The sequence below is a fragment of the Aquarana catesbeiana genome, linkage group LG03 (genome assembly GCF_042186555.1).
Source record: "Aquarana catesbeiana isolate 2022-GZ linkage group LG03, ASM4218655v1, whole genome shotgun sequence".
Lineage (NCBI taxonomy): Eukaryota > Metazoa > Chordata > Amphibia > Anura > Ranidae > Aquarana > Aquarana catesbeiana.
This window is the reverse complement of record NC_133326.1, coordinates 342,841,717-342,854,112: the sequence shown is the minus strand read 5'-3', so window position 1 is coordinate 342,854,112 and position 12,396 is coordinate 342,841,717.

Below are 12,396 nucleotides of genomic sequence, written 5' to 3'. Positions count from 1 at the left end.
ATACCGAATGACATAGAAGGGAGAAGGCAGAGGCAGAAGTTAAGGTATTAAAAGACCAGCTAGCAGTTGCTTCAGAGTGTGTACGTTCAACTGCTAGTCAGGCTGATGATTTGCAAGAGCGGTGTGCAGCCCCCATGACCAAATCAATTAATGCCTTAAGGAAAAGGAAGGGCCATAAACCTGTTAGTAAAGCCAGGGAACGTGCCATTGTCACATCCCAAAATTGGGATTGTGAGGATGTGCTCTCCTCAAATGATAGTGAGGATGAGGAGATAGAGTTTGATATTTCGCATGATGATCTGCTAGTGGGAAAGAAAAAGTATGTCAGACCTCTCATTACTAAGCATAGGAAACGGCAACATTATAGAGAGGATATGGCAGATGGGGAGGTACATTATCGCAACCCCAGAGATGTTGAATTTGAAGAAGTACGGGAGTTTACACAAACTGAACTCCATGAGCTGGCAAAACAATACAAACAAAGGTCTGGGGAGCACCTTTTGAGTTGGCTCCTATGCTTATGGGATGAAGGGTCGGACAGTGTTGTTTTGTCAGGTAAGGAAGCAGTGGCTATGGGAGTGTTAACCCATGATCCACAATTGCATCAGGCAATGTAAAAAAGCCAGAGAGTTTAGCGTGAATTTTTCAATGTTAGACCTCGTGAGAGATGGAATAGTTCGAGTATATGCTAGTCCTACTGACCTGGAAAATACCTACTCCTGGAGATCAATAGAAGAGGGTATTTCCAGGTTACGTGAGATGGGTTGTATAACCGGATTAAATATGTTTCCAGAATGGATGGGTCCAGATATGGAACCCTTTACGTCTGCTCTGCGCTCTAAGCTGATGAAGTCTGCGCCATTTAATCTCAGGACATTATTGTCCTTGTTGGGAGGCCTGGGATTAAACAGCAAGTTTCATGAAGCCACAACCCTTTTAAGCCAGTTGGGGGAGCTAGAGGAGACTAAAACAAAACCTGTCAGGGCAGTAGATAAGGTCAAGGCCAGACAGGAAGAATACAAAAAGAAAAGAACAGAGAACAAAGGGAATGGGGTAGAGAAGACAGGAGGTGAAGTGAAAACAGATAGATGGCATTTCTACTGCAGGCATGCTGAAGAGGTGGAAACATTTAGTAGGGAAAACTGTCAGGGTTAGAAACACTACTCCTAGTGAAGATAACATCAGCTTAGACTTAGAGAAAACAGAACAGACCCCTCCTGTTAGCCCCAAACCAATTCCCAAAACTGAACATGAACCCAAACCCAAATCCCTTTATCTTGGGGAGGAATTGGAGGGAATCAGAAAAGGGGATTGGGAGGTTCCTTATCCTTTATGAAGGGAAGGTGAGTTTCCTGTAATAGCAGTGAGGGCAGTGACAGTAGGAGACCAACACCCATATGTATCTGTCACTGTATGGTGGGGGAAGTCATCTTCTCCTACACATGTAATGGCTTTAGTTGATAGCGGAGCTGAAGTTACATTTTTGCAAGGCAATCCTTCCCATAACAAAGGAGAATTGATTTATGTAGAAGGTTTGGGAGGGAAAACTACACCAGCAGTTAGGATACGGGTGAAATTGGCTATTGGCAAGGGATCAGGATTTATGACAAATGTTTTGATATCAGAGTTACCCGAAAATATTCTTGGGATAGATGTACTTCAAGGTCAGTCAATTCAGACTGAAAGAGGTACATTCACAATCGGGTATCCTGATAAAGCGTATCTGGTAAGGGCGGTGAAGGCTGTGGTCAGAGGTCATGCAAAATGGACCCCTATCTACATTCCTCCACCAGAGAAGCCAGTCTGTCTCAAGCAGTACAGACTTCCTGGAGGCCACAAAGAAATTGGGGAGACCATTCAAGAACTGTTGAGAGTAGGGATCCTTAGACCTGCTGTAAGTCCTTTCTCATCTCCGGTGTTCCCAGTATAGAAACCTAATGGGACATATAGAATGACTGTGGATTACAGAGGTCTAAACAAGGTGGCACCTCTATTGAAGTCAGCTGTACCAGATATGATCTCAATTGTTGAGAAAATTGCTAAAGATGCAGGAGAAAATCATGCTGTGATAGACCTGGCTAATGCTTTCTTTTCGATTTTGATAGACCCAGAGTGTCAAGACCAGTTTGCTATGGTGTGGGACGGCCGCCAGTACACTTTCACTGTTCTTCCTGAAGACTATGTTCATTCTTCAACGGTTTGTCATGGACTGATTGCCCGAGATTTCAGTACCCTGAGTTTGAAAGTCGCTGTGTTTCACTACATTAATGACATTATGATCTCTGGAACAAAAGAAGATGTAACTGAAGCACTGCACCTGCTGATACATCACATGGAGAACAGAGGGTGGGCTATCGACAAAGACAAAGTCCAAGGACCTGCCACAGAAGTGAAATTCCTGGGAATGATGTAGACTGGGCTGCAGAGGAAAACTCCAGAGACAGTTGTGCAAACTATCCAGGCTCTGTTGCCCCCTACTACCAAAGAGGAGGCACAGAAGTTCATTGGAGTTGTGGGGTTCTAGAGATCGTTCATCCCATATCTTGCACTGATTCTGAGGCCTATATATAATGTCACCAGAAAAAAGACTGAGTTCTCATGGGGTTCAGAGCAGTGAACTGCATTCCTGGCTGCTAAAGAAGCTATTTTGCAGCATCAGGGATTAGGACCCGTGAGACAAGGAGTACCATTTCAGCTGGATGTAGCGGAGTACAATGGTCTCCATATCTTGGAGTCTATGGCAGCCAAATGAAAAGAAAGGACTGAGAGCAATACCCATTGGATTTTGGTCCAAACAACTGACGGGCACAGAAGAGATACACCCCCCTAGAGAAGTACCTGTTTGGGGCCTACACAGCACTTCAACATGTAGAGACCATTACAGGAAAGGACACAGTCACCATCCATACTGCATTGCCAATAGCAGGATGGGTGAGAGATAATGGACTGACCACTAGGGAAGCTGGAGCCCAGAACCAGACACTGATGAAATGGAAGTGGTACCTTCAGGAAAGAGGGGGTATTGCAGCTGGGGATGTAAGAGACATTTCAAAACAGTTGGCAGGGATGGTTACTTTTACCAGCACCCGGCCAGAAGAAGAAATTTCTGTGCTGCAGTCATCCCCCATTCAAGAGGCTCCACCCTTTGAGTCTCTGTCAGAAGACATGAAGGAGTCAGCGTGGTTCACTGATGGTTCAGCCATAGTCTGGGCGTAAATGGACAGCAACAGCTTACAACCCAAGTACCGACACAGTCCTGCAAGAGACCAGAATTGGAGGGTCCAGTCAGTATGCAGAGTTGAAAGCTGTAGGGATGACTCTTCAGGAGGATCCTTCTTCCCATGTCACTATCTACACTGACAGCTGGGTGGTTTTTAAAGGACTGACAACTTGGATGCCCATGTGGAAGTCCAATGAATGGATGATTCATGGAAAGGTGGTGTGGGGAGGCAAGAAAGTCTGGGACTACATCTGGAAGGAAGCTCAGTCCCGCACCATAAAAGTGGGGCATGTTGATGCATATGTACCCCTAGTCCCAGACTTTGAGAACTATAACAGAGTTGCAGATGAAATCGCCAAAGTGAATGCAGTTGTGCCAATTGATCCTGTTTTGATGAACTTGGCCAACTGGGCCCACAAGCAATCTGGACATTTGGGACAGAAAGCAACACATGAATGGGCACAGCGGAGAGGATTGCCTATATCCATGGACATGGTAAAGACTGTAATAGGGAACTGTGCAGTGTGTGGAGAAGTGCGACAATGGCCATTGCAAAAGTACTCCACCGGGTCGATTGAGAGGGGTGAAAGGCCTGCAGAGATCTGGCAGATTGACTTCATCGGTCCCCTGCCCCGGGGAAACAATGGCCTGAGATATTGTTGCACTGCAGTGGACACCTATTCAGGACTTATGCTTGTTTCAGCCTTGCAAACATGCAGATCAACCGCAACGCTTCAACTGCTCCAGAAACTTGTCGTTGCTTATGGTTTTCTCAAACAAGTCCAAAGTGATAATGGCTCACACTTCCCCGGATCAACAGTACAGCAGTGGGCCAAAGATTCTGGAGTGTACTGGTTGTGCCACATCTCATACCATCCACAGGCAGCTGGTTTGATTGAATGATACAACGGGCTATTGAAGGACCAGATACGCAAACTTACACCCACACATACACTAAGGGGGTGGGATCGGGTCCTCACACAGGCAGTCATGTTAAATTCTAGGCCAATAGCCGAAAGCACACCATATGAGAGGATGGTAGGGGCTGGGGCACAGATTCTACAGCTGGAGTGCAGAGTTCAGTATTTATGTAAGGTTCCTGAAAGAACAGGGCTTAACAGATACCAAGTTACTGCTTCCCATGACATAGAAACCAAGAATGACATATCTGAAGCTGAAGCCTATCTAGGAATGAGAGGGAATCTGGCAGGAAGGTTTGAAGTTGTTATATTTGCATTGGCAGATAAGACAGTGGCTGGGACTCTGACTGGTTAGTGGATACTTCTCAGCAAGAGTGGAAAGTGAGGCTACATAACATCAAACCTTCCAAAAATAAACAGCAGTGATCTTCTGGGAAATATCAGTATATTTCCTCTCCTTGCTATTGATGTTCTTTGGGAGGGTCAGAAGTGGGTACAGGCAGGGGGCAAAGTGTTAGATATCCAGGCAAGAAGCCAATTAGAGGAGAGATTTTAGCTGAAGGGCCTGGATCTACTGTTTATGTATTATTAGAAGGAACAGATAATTCGCTTTGTTTTCCACTCCACAGGCTGTCTCCGATTTGATCCATAGGAAGACCAGAGAAAAGTGGTTACATGATGGAAAGGATGAAGGAAGATTGCAAAAGCTGTGGAGAACAAGGCCTTTGATGTATTACAAGCCCGGACTTGTTTCTAAAGAACTTTAGAATAGACTTTCTAATGAACAATTAGTTAAAGACTGAAACACCTTCTCAATGGCAGAAATATGGGAGGTGTCTGAAAGAAAAAAAAATCTAGGGCGGAATGTGTTGCGTTTGTTAAATTTTTTTTTTTTTATATTAATCAGACATAACATTACACAATAGTGGTTGATCATAGATTACTGTCAGGTTTTTTGGCTTGAGTAGATTTCTCAAACAAATGCTGTTTCATACAATGGGTACGTAGATACCATTGTTGTATGCAAATTGACAGTTTGAATAAGCTATTGTCTCTATAGCTACAGTAAACAAGTAAGAGATTTACTTGTTTGAGATGACTGTTAGTCGGTTGCTATGGAAACATGTTTGTAACCATTAACTTTTGGCAACAAACTTGTACAAATAAAAAGGGATGAGTAGAGACTGGGACATACATCATCATGCTGTAAGATCAGAAGTAGGGCTGCAACTAACGATTATTTTCATAATCGATTAGTTGGCCGATTATTGTTTCGATTAATCGAATAATCGGTTAATAACCTTAAAAAAAGTTGGGCGTATGATTTAGTTAAATGTAAAGTTTAAAAAAAAGGCAAAGAGCAAAATCTCTTATCCACTCTGAGAATAACAGACAGAAGAGATATATACTGTATATACTATTAGAAGAGATATACTGTATATACTATTAGAGGAGATATACTGTATATACTATTAGAGGAGATATACTGTATATACTATTAGAGGAGATATTCTGTATATACTATTAGAAGAGATATACTATATATACTATTAGAAGAGATATATACTGTATATACTATTAGAGGAGATATACTGTATATACTATTAGAGGTTGAATCTGGTAAATATCATCACACTAGGATCTTTTTTTAAAGAAAAAAAAAAAGACGGTTTTGCAGATTTTCAAACAGAACTGTAATATATTATATGCTGGCCATACAAAAACAATGTCTTCCCTCAAAAAAATTTCATTTTAAGAACGTTCGCTCGATTTTCGAATCATTAGTGGGGTCAAATCGACGTTCGTTTTCAACCACAGTGACAGAAAAATTTAGAAATAATAGAAAATTTCTTGGTCAAAGGAATTTTTCAGACAGTGTATGTGATTTTCGTTCAGAAATTGCATTCATTTTAAAACAGAATGTTAAAAGCAAGTGAAAATTTCAAACAACATTCTTTCATTCAGCAAATGTACAAAGATTTTTCATATGAATATTCTCATCTGAAAATTGATCCGTGTGGCCAGCATAAGGCTCAGTACATGCCTATGCAGTTTGCTTTTGATCTGTTTCTACACTGCTTTTTGCTGTGCGTTAAGTACAGTATAGAGTGCCCCAATAACAAGGTAAAGAAAACTTCTGCCTTTAGAACCACTCACTTCCTGCCCAGGACTACAAGTCCCATGGGGCATTGCTCCTCACACATTCACAAGTTCTCAGGCACTTACTGACATGTGTGCTGTATGTGTGCTGCACTGTATTTCCTGATATGTACACAAATAATGCATTCTGTATGCAGGCAGCTGGCCGATTAATCGATTATGAAAATAATAATCGATTAATTTCATAATCGATTAGTTGTCGATTAATCGATTAGTTGTTTCAGCCCTAATCAGAAGCCACACATGATAGAAGAAAAGTGCCTGATTTCCAGAAGAATCGTTGCCAATGGAGATCACGAACATACAGTAACAGAAGCTAAGTAACCTTTAAGTGTATTTGTACTGTTATAGACCATAGGCTGTTCATTTGCTAGGCATTTTGCTTGTTATAGATATCTGTCAGTCTTGTATTGTATTCCTAATATTGTAATAGTTTTGTATGTACAGCATCTTTGTATAGTAAAAGCACATTTACACACTGCAGAAGTCTCAGCTTCCTTGCTTATACCACAGAGTAACCTTGCTAGATAGACGCAAGCAAAACAAGAGGTCAGTCTCTAAAATGGGAACACAGATTGTAATAAAAACACACGTTCTAAACTCCACTACTGTATATTCGAACCTACAAACATGTTTTGAATGGCGTTCCACTTTATATTTCAATCTTTTTTATGCATTTTGGAGAAAAGAACTTATACTGTACAGTTTTTCACAGAAAATACCATAACATCAGTGGAATATCTAGAAGGACATAGCCAAGAAAAAAACCATAAAAGAATATTGAAAACATATTCAATAGCCATATAAGCATTAGCATACAGTGCCTTGAAAAAGTATTCATACCCCTTGAAATTTTCCACATTTTGTCATGTTACAACCAAAAACATAAATGTATTTTATGTGATAGACCAACACAAAGTGGCACATAATTGTGAAGTGGAAGGAAAATTATAAATGGTTTTCAAAATTTTTTACAAATAAATATCTGAAAAGTGTGGCGTGCTTTTGTATTCAGCCCCCTTTACTCTGATACCCTTAACTAAAATGTAGTGGAACCAATTGCCTTCAGAAGTCACCTAATAGAGTCCACCTGTGTGTAATTTAATCTCAGTATAAATACAGATGTTCTGTGAACCCCTCAGAGGTTTGTTAGAGAACCCTAGTGAACAAACAGCATCATGAAGGCCAAGGAACACAGCAGACAGTTCAGGGATAAACTTGTGGATTGGTTTAAAGCAGGGATAGGTTATAAAAAAAATATCCCAAGCTTTGAACATCTTGAAATCTATCATTTGAAAATGGAAAGAGTATGGCACAACTGCACTCTGCACTCTGAAGCGGCTCTGTGAAGCAGCTCCAGCCACTGGCCACCCAGCTCCAGCCATCCGGCCACCCAGCTCCGGCCATCCGGCCGCCCATCCTTGGACCTTGGATTCATCTCTGACTCCCCCTGCAGTAGTACACCAAGACCCCCTCTCCCTCCTCCGCACACTGACTTACATCCGGGTGCTGCGTTCAGCCAGCCGGCCGGCCGCTCGGGACACTCCGCAGCTCCAGCTGCAGCCCGGCAGCACATCACCGCCGCTCCTCACAACAGCTCTGGCCACCCGACCACCCAGCTCCAGCCACCCATCCTTGGATTCATCCCGACTCCCCCTGCAGCGGTACACCGGGACCCCTTCTCCCTCCTCCGCACACTGACCTACATCCAGGTGCTGCGTTCAGTCAGCCGGCCGGCCGCTCAGGACACTCCGTGGCTCCAGCCTAGCTCCGGCTGCTAGCCCGGCAGCACATCACCGCCGCCCCTCACAACACCACCGGTAGCCCAACCGGCGGGCCCGCGCCCCCTCCCCCTCCTGCTCGGCTATCCTCACCTATCTATCCGCTCACCACCATCAGACGGTCCGGGCAACTACGCTAGGACAGCCCGCGGCTCGGGCCTAGCCGGCGGCCATCTTGGTACCCCCTATCGCCGGCCAGCGGCTCGGGCCTAGCCGGCGGCTCGGGCCTAGCCGGCGGCTCGGGCCTAGCCGGCGGCCATCTTGGTACACCTCAGTGCTGACGGTACAGCATCTTGGTCCTCCTGCCTGAGGCCACTAGCACTCCGGCCGCATCACCTCCCGATTGGACCCACCATCCCACAGCCCCCTCTGTTGCCCCCCCCCCCCCCCGGGTCACCACCGCAGCCGCGGTCTAATCACCCCGTTCTAGCTGCTAGATTCGGTGGGACAGACCACGGCTGTGGCCTAGCTCCGGCCAGCCAGCCACCTCCCCCCTCCCACTCTCGTCCAACAGAGCCCCGTGCCCCTCCACACCTGGAAACACCCTTCTGCTACTGGACCTCACTGTAGGGGGCACTGGTTATTCACCAGAGGCCAGTCCACCTCAGATCGTCTTAGACGCAGCCACCGCATCACCCACCATCCTACAGGTAAGCCACCGGGGGTGCACTAGCAGTTGATCCAGGGGCCCGAGTCCGATCGCCCCTCGGGGGGGGTCAGGAAGGAATTTTTTCCTCTGCTGCACAATTGGCCATCGCAGCTGGAGGTTTTTCGCCTTCCTCTGGATCAACAAGAGGGTGGTAGGCAGCCTCACCTCCTCCAGGACCTCCGCACCTACATCCAGCCCGTCACCCACACCACTCCAGAAGCAGTGGTAGCCATCTGATCCCTCCATCCTCCAGCAAGCTCGTCATCGCTACATCAGTACCATCATTAGATTACCTTTCCTTCAACAACTGTGTCTTCCGCATCATGTGCAACTTCAAATACACAGCAGAAGCCCTCTACAGGCTAAGATATACTGCCTCAACATTATCAACCGCCACTCAAAAAAGACTAAAAAAAGAACAATTACTAAAGGCCAACCCACAACCAACCATCAAATACAGGGAGACATCGATCCAACCACAACAACTAGCATGCGCCCTGATCAACACCAGATCTGCAGTCAAGCAAAGGCTGGAAATCCACAACTTTATCATCGAAAACAACATTGACTGCCTCTTCATTACAGAAAGCTGGCTAACACCTGACTGCAACACCATCCTAACTGAATTGGTGCCCGAGTACTACAGTATCCTAACTGAGCATAGAATAGGAAAAAAAGGAGGAGGCCTAGCAGTGATTTTCAAATCGCACCTTGGGTTTACCAATCCAACTTTACAGAACTCAGTGCCTTTCATGGAAACACTTTCACTGCATCTTCAAACAACACCTCAAGACACCATTCACATACTACTATGCTACAGACCACCAGGTCCAAAGACCAATCTCCTTACTCCACTCACTGAATTCTTCTCAATACACACCCTGAAAACCAAAAACCTTCTGGTACTTGGGGATTTTAACCTCTGGGCAAACTCTGCCCAAGACTTTATCGCAACCGCTTGCGTCAACCAAATGGAAGAACTAGGCCTTCAACAGCAGATAAATGCTTCCACGCACGGTTCAGGACACACCCTAGACCTCATCTTCAAACAGAATATGGACATCAACATACTTGACAACACTCCACTACCGTGGATGGACCACCACGCTATCAAATTTAAAATCACCACCAACACCACCCTCCAAAAAAAGAATCGCGCAACAACAACAAACTGGAATAGATCTCAGAAGAAACTACACTCTGAACTCTTTAAAACCACATTATCAAACAAAATACTTTTGCTAAACTCAAACCTCTCAACGGAACAAACACTCAACTCCCTAAACAAGGTATTACTACAAACAGCAGACTCAGTGGCGCCAAAACGCAGAACACCCATCCGCAAAAAAAACTCGAGATGGTTTAATGGCACTCTCACCCTACTCAAGCAAGAGCATAGAAGAGCTGAAAGAACATGGAGAAGAAATCCTATCAAGGAAAACCATACCAACTATAAAGCACTCACTGTGAAATACCACAAGGCAATCTTCAAAGCCAAAAAAGAACATTTCTCGGACACTATTTCAACTGCCCTAAACCGTCCGCGGGAACTTTTTAAAATAGTCACTTAGTCAATAAACCCGACCTGCTTAGAGCCCCCAGCAAACGATACTCAAGAATTCTGCAATGAGTTATCAGATTTCTTCATCGACAACATTTGGAAATCAATTCATCAGAAAAGAACAACCAACCTCACTCAACCAAAGCAAAAAGAGGATATCGACACGAACATCACACAGCCACCGTATTTCTCTCTGTCCCCAATCACCACTGACACGACTATAAACATCATCAGAAGTCTTCGAGACAGCACATCACCAAACGACATCATTCCCACAAAACTCCTGAAAGAATGTTCCGATATCTTGGCCCCTACCCTAACACACCTCATAAATCAATCATTCAAAGAAGGGACTGTGCCAACCTCCCTCAAGCAAGGCATCATCAAACCCCTGCTAAAGAAACCCAATCTCGACCCTAAGGACCCTAACTGCCGCAGACCGATAACAAGCCTCAACACCATCTCCAAGATTATGGAGAAAGCAGTAGTACAGCAGCTACAACGCCACCTGGACACACACCAACTCCTGGACCCTCTACAATCAGGCTTCCGCCCGGGCCATGGCGCAGAAACAGCACTCCTCAAAATATGGGACAACGCCCTTGAAGCAGCAGATGACAGAGAATCATGTCTCCTGGTACTGTTAGACCTCAGCGCAGCATTCGATACAGTGGACCACAATACTTTACTTGTCCGCCTCTCAGAAGTTGCAGGAGCTACAGTTCCTGCTCTAAAATGGTTTGCATCCTTCTTAGAGAATCGCTCTCAGATAGTGAAACTAGGAACATTCACCTCGGAAACCCGGGCAATCTCCTGCGGAGTCCCTCAGGGCTCACCCCTGTCACCAGTGCTATTCAACATCTACATCCGCCCACTTCTCAATATCATCAGGAAAACGGACCTCTGCTTCCACTCATACGCTGATGACACCCAACTCTACCTTCGCATCACCGGACAAAAAAAACATCATCAGCAATTAGAGAAATGCCTCACTTTAATAGATGACTGGATGACCATCAGCTCCCTCAAACTCAACGGTTCAAAAACAGAACTTCTTCTCCTACATGCTAACAAAAACTCCAAAATTAAGACTCCGTGGACACCTCCCACCATGCCCCTGTTGAAGGTCTATTGATCGAAACGCGTAGGGCGGCTACCACTCTCTACATTGCCATTTTGTTTTTACTCTGTGATCACTTTTATGCATTGTGGTTTTTTAGTAATTAAACAACCCTGATTTGGAGGCACTTTATTTTTTCCACATATCTCCTTGCCGTGAGATGACGTCTGCATTTTGAGATCTTTCCTGTTTCCCCCTGGAGATCCAGTCGTGTTGCCTGTGACGATCCGGAAACCATTCATCCTTCTTGTGACCATCTTTCCATCTGCCTGTGGTGGCATACTGCTCGATAGACTCTATGCTGCTGGCACTAGAGTCCACCGGTTCCGGTAAGCGTACTTACATCTATCCAATGTTTTGATGGTCCCATATTGAACATTCAGATTGTTGATGGAATTCCCCCTCCGATTTATTGCATCATACCACTTTGGCATGGACTTTATTTAGAAACACTTAGAGTACACTCGTTTCTTTTGGGATGTTCAGTTATATATTTTGAAAGACATTTATATATCACTTCACAGTGTGTTCTATATATACATTATACTGGTGAAATTCATGTGACTCTCCTACAGTGTTGAAAGTATATCCCTCTGTTCTGCTTTCAATGTGTTTTATAATTGGTGCATTTCCTCATGACAAAAAGGAAATAGTTTCAAGAATGAACAAATGCTGAATCATTTGTTTTGTAGGACAAAAAAATCTACTTGTGGTCAACATAATTTCCCGAAAGACATGACCAATCTTAAAGTGAACCTGTGCGTAGAATCACACAACTTCATGCCTTACTTTTCACTTCCATGGCTCTCCATCCATCCACCAGAAGCAAAGAGAGAAAACCCCATGTAGGGTCCTGAGAACACCCATCCTGCTCCCATTTAACAGCGCTGGACTAATCACCAAGCGCCAGAGCTGTTACAATGGTAGAAAATGGGTGTGTGACATGCTTCTTCATACCTTTATACAAAGAGAAGGTACAGAACCT